The 7,158-nt window shown below is 44.1% G+C and overlaps 1 pseudogene; it reads left to right on the top strand.

Annotated features, from left to right (window-relative positions):
- The first annotated feature begins 2,216 nt into the window (after positions 1 to 2,216).
- Positions 2,217 to 3,974, top strand: LOC149768719 (putative UDP-glucosyl transferase 73B6 pseudogene; annotated as a pseudogene).
- Positions 3,975 to 7,158: the final 3,184 nt, after the last annotated feature.

Below are 7,158 nucleotides of genomic sequence, written 5' to 3'. Positions count from 1 at the left end.
TTCGATTACGCCCTCGGCCGGCTCCCCGTGCCGCAAGGCCACTTCGTCTCTGGCGTCAAGTGACTCGACGCTTAGGGCCTCCATGGGCTTCTTCCCTTTGAGAGTTGCTAGGAAACACTGCCGTGCGGTCGGCTGGTCACCTCGGACCTCTCCAATCCCGGCCGCTGTGGGGAACCGCATGAGCAAATGGTAGGTAGAAACCAAGAACCCGAGCCGCATGAGCAACTGTTGCTGGTGGTCCAAACCGAGAACGATTGACACGACGGTGTGAACGGGGTTCCGCCTGAGTTGTCTTGGTTGGTGCTGGTTGCGCTCCACCTTCCGCCAAGGAACCTGCAAACAAGCCTTGCACCACCACCAGGGTGGTGATGGCCCTCCGACGGTCAAGTCAGAGGAGATTGGAGGAGGAGAGATGATAATCACAAGTGGGAGAGAGTGCTCTGGGAGGTATTGCTTACCCCCCCCTTCTCCCCCCAGCCGCATATATACCTGGCTGGGAGGTCTCTCAGGGGGGTTTGTCGTCGTGGGGCACGATAGAATGGCCACTGACATGGCCGTTACGGGGCGTCGTGGAGCAGCGCTGGATACGGTCATGGCAGGGCGTAGTGGAGCTCCGCTTTGTACGGTCGATACAGGAGATCGTGGGCAGCATCGGGTACAGCCGTTGCAGGGAGTAGTGGAGCAGGAGGCCGCGGCGTGCCTCTGGAGAATAGCCTGTCGTTATCAAAAGATCTCCGACTCGGGGTCGGAATGCTGGATCATAGGGCAGCCGACCCGGGGTCGGGCTGCGAAGCCGAGGAGGTCCGACTCGGGGTCGGAGTGCTGGATCATAGGGCAGCCGACCCGGGGTCGGGCTGCGGAGCCGAGGAGGTCCGACTCGGGGTCGGAGTGCTGGATCATAGGGCAGCCGACCCGGGGTCGGGCTGCGGAGCCGAGGAGGTCCGACTCGGGGTCGGAGTGCTGGATCATAGGGCAGCCGACCCGGGGTCGGGCTGCGGAGCCGAGGAGGTCCGACTCGGGGTCGGAGTGCTGGATCATAGGGCAGCTGTAGCTTTCCTGGATACGCGTGCCGATCACGTGGGGCATGGCGGCTCAATTCCCCCATAACATTTATCTTTTAGTCGCACTTCTCACTCGTAAAGTAACTAATATATATGTTTGTTGAATCTCATTTATAATACAGCGGGGGCCGTGGGGCCAATGCTAATAAAAGCTTTTTTGTTTATTTTTTCCTCCTTCGCAGTTTGCTATCTCTGTGTTTTGAGTTTGCCCCCATCAACAAACTGGTATCAAAGCTACTCTCCTTCCACCACCACTAGAGCATATGTTTTTCCTTTGCCACTAAAGCCAGCAATGGCATTTCTCCTTTTGTACCATGGCTTGTCCAGTGATCCCTCCGGTTGCTCGAATCTCCAACACAAGACTTTGCTTCCGCCCAACCCTCGGCCTCACAAGCAATACTTTGAACATCGAATTTGCTAGATCCCCAACAATATCTACCACATCTTCGACAATGGTCTTTCTCTGTCGGTTTTTTAGAGGCTGACGACATCTTCTCCACCATCTGCTTCTTCCTCTCCATCAACTTCTTCCATTTCTGCTTCTCTTGAATTGAGACGGCTAGTCCAGCTCTAATGGCAGATTTAATGGCTCGGTCCAGCCCACTTTTCCCATATTAGATAGAAAAAATTTTGATCGTTGGAGTATCCAGGTGAAGGTTCTCCTTGGTTATCAAGAAATTCTTACTTTGTATTTGGTTGGGGTCATGAGAAAAAAAGGATGAATGGGGTTGGAAGGATGGTTGGTCTCAATCCATTATTTGGTTCAAAAAATATTAGGAATGATGGATGAGAAGGAGGGATCGTCCATCTATCTTGACCCTCCAATTTGCATCCTCCCAAAGTTGGAGGATGCAAGGTTGGATGGAGCATATAAGGAGTAGCTTTCTATATTGACAAAATTGACTTTCATTAATTTTTTGACAAAATGTTAACACTACTTCTATTTTTCTATTTATATTCACTATTTTTTAGTTAACAATTTATATAAAATTAATAAATTATCTTAATTAATTAATTAATTATATAATATATAAATAAATTAATTCATATATAATTAATATATAAAATTATTTATTGAATTAAATCAAATAACAATTAAATATTTGTGTAATTTTATATAATTATAAATTATAATATTTATAAATTTATATATTGCTCTACTTCTTTAGTATAAATAAGTGTTATAAATTAATAATAATTATACTTTTTTTTATTAAATGATAGCTTAGTAGAAATGTAGTACAAAATTCATCTATCTTTTCTTTCATTTCTCCTATACCAAATAGAGGAAGAAATCATTCACATTCATCTTTCTATGTAGCACCAAACATATGGGAGAATAGATGGAAGATCCATCCATCCTCTTCCTCATCCATTCTTCCTCCCCTATCTATTAGTTCTCCAATCCATCCTTCATACCAAATAGAGGGTTAGTGTTGTGGAGTTTGGAGTTACTAAACTTGGGGAGTATCCAACCGACGCCCGGCAACAAGCCTACTAAGAGTCAAGAGAACAAGAAGAAGGACTGGAAGGCATTATTCTTCCAGTTTGGCCTCCAAATTTGGCCGAGCAGGGTATCCGATGGGGCATAGTAAATTGCCTTCTCTATATGGGATGTTAGAAGTTTATTTAGATTTCCAGTTTATCTTTATTTTTTGAATTTAAAGTTATTTAATTTTTTATTTTTATCTAGTTGATAAAATCTATCTGATTGATAAGGTGTATATTTTAGATGTTTATCTTTTGGTTGGTCTTACCATTTGTCGAGCAGCTGCTATTTTTTTATTTGTGCGGTATGGTTGTGCCACTTTAGATAGGACAGAAAGATATGGCGGAACCACCGAGCTGTCCTAGAAAACAAGCAAGCTAGCTGACGTCATTGCTTAGAGAAGAGAAAGCGAGTGTTGTGAAGGTAGAAGAGAGGGCCAAAGCTCCATCCCAGCTTTTCAACGACACTCTGGGATTTGGCCTACAGCTGGTCCGTACTTCCCCATGTGCCGTCTTGCCGGAAGCCGGAGAGATACCTCGACGCCGGCCTACCATATCTGTTCTTTGAATGATCGTAAAGGACAGAAACCTTAGGAAGAATGCATAATCCATGCTCCCCATCCGTTCCTCCATCCACCTTCCCTACTTGCTAATTGTAACCTAATTAAAATCCTGCAAATAAAAAGAAGCTCTTCTCTAATCTCTGGTTAGATTCCCATGGATCTCCACATCTTCTTCTTGCCATTTCTTGCCCCGGGCCACATGATTCCCATGATCGACCTTGCTAGGCTCTTAGCTGACCGTGGAGCCAAGGCCACCATCATCACCACCACTGCAAACGTCCCCCTTATCCAACCGACCATAGACCTCGCCTACAACTCTCGCCACCACCAAATCCAGCTCCTTGCCATTCCCTTCCCCTACTCAGAATCCGGCGTCCTTGAAGGCCATGAAAACCTTACCGCCTTGCCCAACCCAGACATGCCCCCTGAATTCCATGCGGCCATCTGCATGCTCGAGGCCCCCTTCAGGCAGCTTGCCAAAGACCACCACCCCGACTGCATCATATCCGACATCCTCTACCCGTGGTCGGCCAGCCTCGCCCGTGAGCTCGGCATACCAAGGCTTGTCTTCCACGGCACGAGCTTCTTCTCCGTCATCCTCGTCGGTGTCATCGGTCGTCTCAAGCCCCACGAGAGCGTCGCTAGCGACGAGCAGCCCTGTTGAAAAGTAAACTTAATTTAATGAATGACTTTTGGAGGATTCATGAATATGTGAAGGGTCACCTTGAGAATGGTGATTCATGTATATGTATTTAAGTAGTTCATGTCTTTTGAGTTTTCTATGTGCATTTAAGTGGTTTATGTCTTTTGGGTTTTCTATGTGCATTTAAGTGGTTCATGTACTTAGGTTTATTCATTTACCTAGAAGTTCTATAAATACCATGTAAGTCTTATAGTTTTGTAAGCAAGGCAAGAGCCAAAGTGAATAGAAAAAAATCTGAAATATTCTTCCTCTCCATCTTTCCTCTCTAATCTCTCTTTCTATATTTCCAACAAACTGGTATCAGAGCTACAGTTTCTTGATCCTGGAGATGGCAAATTCTACCTTCTCATTTCAATTCCCTCGCCTTACAAAAGAGAATTATGAGAATTGGTGCATTCGTATGAAGGCTTTGCTTGGATCGCAAGATGTGTGGGAGATCGTGGATAGAGGCTATGAGGAGCCTCGTGAAGAAGCTTTGATGAGTCCTGCTCAAAGGGAGGCTCTACCCAGAATGCGGAAGAAGGACCAACAAGCTCTCACCCTCATCCATCAATGTTTGGATGAAGTCATGTTCGAGAGAGTGGCGAATGCGACCACCGCCAAGCAAGCATGGGAGATCTTACAAAACTCCTACCAAGGAGTTGATAAAGTGAAGAAAGTACGCCTTCAAATGCTACGAGGAGATTTTGAAGGCATACGAATGCAAGAATCCGAGTCTATTGCGGATTTCTTTTCGAGGGTGTTGGCCATAGTAAATCAAATGAAGAGGTATGGAGAAAGATTGGAGGATGTCCGAGTCATTGAGAAAATTCTTCGTTCGTTGCATTCGAAGTTTGATTACATCGTCGTAGCCATCGAGGAGTCCAAAGATTTGGAGACTATGACGGTTGATCAACTTATGGGTTCGTTACAAGCCCATGAAGAGAGAATCAACAAGAAGAAGGAGGAGCCGATCGAGCAAGTTCTAGCCACTAAGCTCTCGGTGAAGGAGAAAGAAAGGGAGTTTGGGAAAAGTCAACAAGGAAGAGGACGTGGAGGTGGACAAGGTCGAGGGAGAGGAGGAAGAGGAAGAGGAAGAGGTGGACAAGGCAATCAATACTCCAACAATGAAGAAAGGAGGTATTTGTCAAGAGGCCGTGGTAGAGGAAACTACACAAGGCAAAATGATAAGTCCAAAGTTCGGTGTTACAATTGTCAAAAGATTGGGCACTATGCTCGGGAGTGTTGGAGTTCTCCTTTCAATGTTGAAGAGAAGGCTCATCATGTTGAAAATGAAGAAGCGGAGGCCACTTTGTTGCTAGCCTTCAAAGGAGAAGAAAGAAGCAAGAAAGATTTGTGGTATCTTGATAATGCCGCAAGCAATCACATGTGTGGAGATAAAAGCAAATTTGTGGAAATTGACGAATCGGTGACCGGGTTTGTCACTTTTGGAGATAACTCTAAAGTTCCAATTGAAGGCAAAGGTACGATTTTAATTCGTATGAAAGATGGTGGCCATCAACTTATGAGTAATGTTTATTATATTCCAAGTATGAAAAGTAATATTTTGAGTTTGGGACAACTTTTGGAGAAGAACTACGAGGTTCATATGAAAAATCGTAGTCTCTTACTTCAAGATGATAGGGAGAATGTGATTGCTAAGGTACCCATGACAAAAAATAGGATGTTTTTGCTTGACATCCAAACTGATTTTGCTAAATGTCTCAAGACTTGTTTGAAAGATTCATCTTGGCTTTGGCATTTGAGGCTTGGGCATGTAAATTTTGGAGACTTGAAGTTGTTGGAACAAAAAGAGATGTTGAAGGGCTTGCCAACTATTGACCAACCGGATCAACTATGTGAAGGGTGTCTTGTTGGCAAACAATTCCGAAAGAGTTTTCCAAAAGAAACTACTTCAAGAGCAAGGGAGCCACTTGAACTTGTTCATGCCGATGTTTGTGGACCAATCAAGCCTTCTTCATTTGGTAACAATCGGTATTTTCTTCTCTTTATTGATGATTGTAGTAGAAAAACTTGGGTTTATTTCTTGAAAGAAAAATCTGAAGTATTTGGTTCTTTTAGAAAATTTAAAGCACTTGTTGAAAAACAAAGTGGCTATTGTATTAAAGCCTTGAGAACGGATAGAGGGGGAGAGTTTACTTCTAACAAGTTTAATGAGTTTTGTGAAGCAAATGGCATTCGGCGGTTTTTGACCGTTCCAAGATCTCCACAACAAAATGGTGTCGTCGAAAGGAAGAATAGGAGCATTCTCAATATGGCTCGAAGCATGTTGAAGACAAAGAAGATGCCAAAAGAATTTTGGGCGGAAGCGGTTGACTATGCAGTGTACCTATCCAACCGGTGTCCAACTAGAAGCCTATGGAACAAAACTCCTCAAGAAGCATGGAGCGGAAGAAAGCCAAGTGTTTCCCATTTAAGAGTTTTTGGGAGCATTGGCTATGTTCATGTACCTGATCAAGAGAGGTCCAAGCTTGATGATAAAAGCAAGAAGCAGATCTTCATCGGGTATGATCAACGTTCCAAAGGCTACAAGCTCTACAATCCAAGTGTTGGCAAGGCGACTATTAGTAGAGATGTGGAGTTCGATGAAGAAGATTCTTGGGATTGGAGTAATGAAGATAAGGAGAGGTATGATTTCTTTCCATTCCTTGATGAAGAGGAACAAAGAAGAGAAGTTCAAGAGCCCATAACACCTCGATCACCAACAACTCCTAGTACATTTTCTTCATCTTCTAGTGGAAGCTCTAGTGAAAGGCAACCACGAATGAGGAGTCTTCAAGATCTTTATGAGGTAACAGAAAATTTAAGTGATGATTTAACTCTTTTTTGTCACTTTGCCGATTGTGAGCCCATAGTTTTTGAAGAAGCGGTCAAAGATGAGAAGTGGAGAATTGCCATGGATGAAGAGATTAAGTCAATTGAGAAGAATGACACTTGGGAGCTAGCAACTATACCAGAAGGTCAAAAGCCCATTGGTGTGAAGTGGGTTTTCAAAGAAAAGAAGAATGCTAAAGGTGAAGTAGAGAGATACAAGGCAAGGTTGGTAGCCAAGGGATACAGCCAACGTCCCGGGATTGACTATGGTGAAGTGTTTGCTCCTGTTGCACGGTTGGAGACCATCCGAATGATAATCTCACTTGCAGCACAAAAGAAGTGGAAGATTTATCAAATGGATGTCAAATCAGCTTTCTTGAATGGCATTCTTGAGGAAGAGGTTTATGTTGAACAACCTTTGGGCTATGTGATCAAAGGCCATGAAGACAAAGTGTTGAAGTTGAAGAAAGCATTGTATGGTTTGAAGCAAGCGCCAAGGGCTTGGAATAGTCAGATTGACAAGTATTTC

This window comes from Phoenix dactylifera, chromosome 1, assembly GCF_051530095.1.
Source record: "Phoenix dactylifera cultivar Ajwa chromosome 1, Ajwa_hap1_PhDact_Kaust_v1.1, whole genome shotgun sequence".
Lineage (NCBI taxonomy): Eukaryota > Viridiplantae > Streptophyta > Magnoliopsida > Arecales > Arecaceae > Phoenix > Phoenix dactylifera.
Note: the sequence above shows the minus strand (reverse complement) of the source record. Positions and strands in the feature narration are given on the sequence as shown.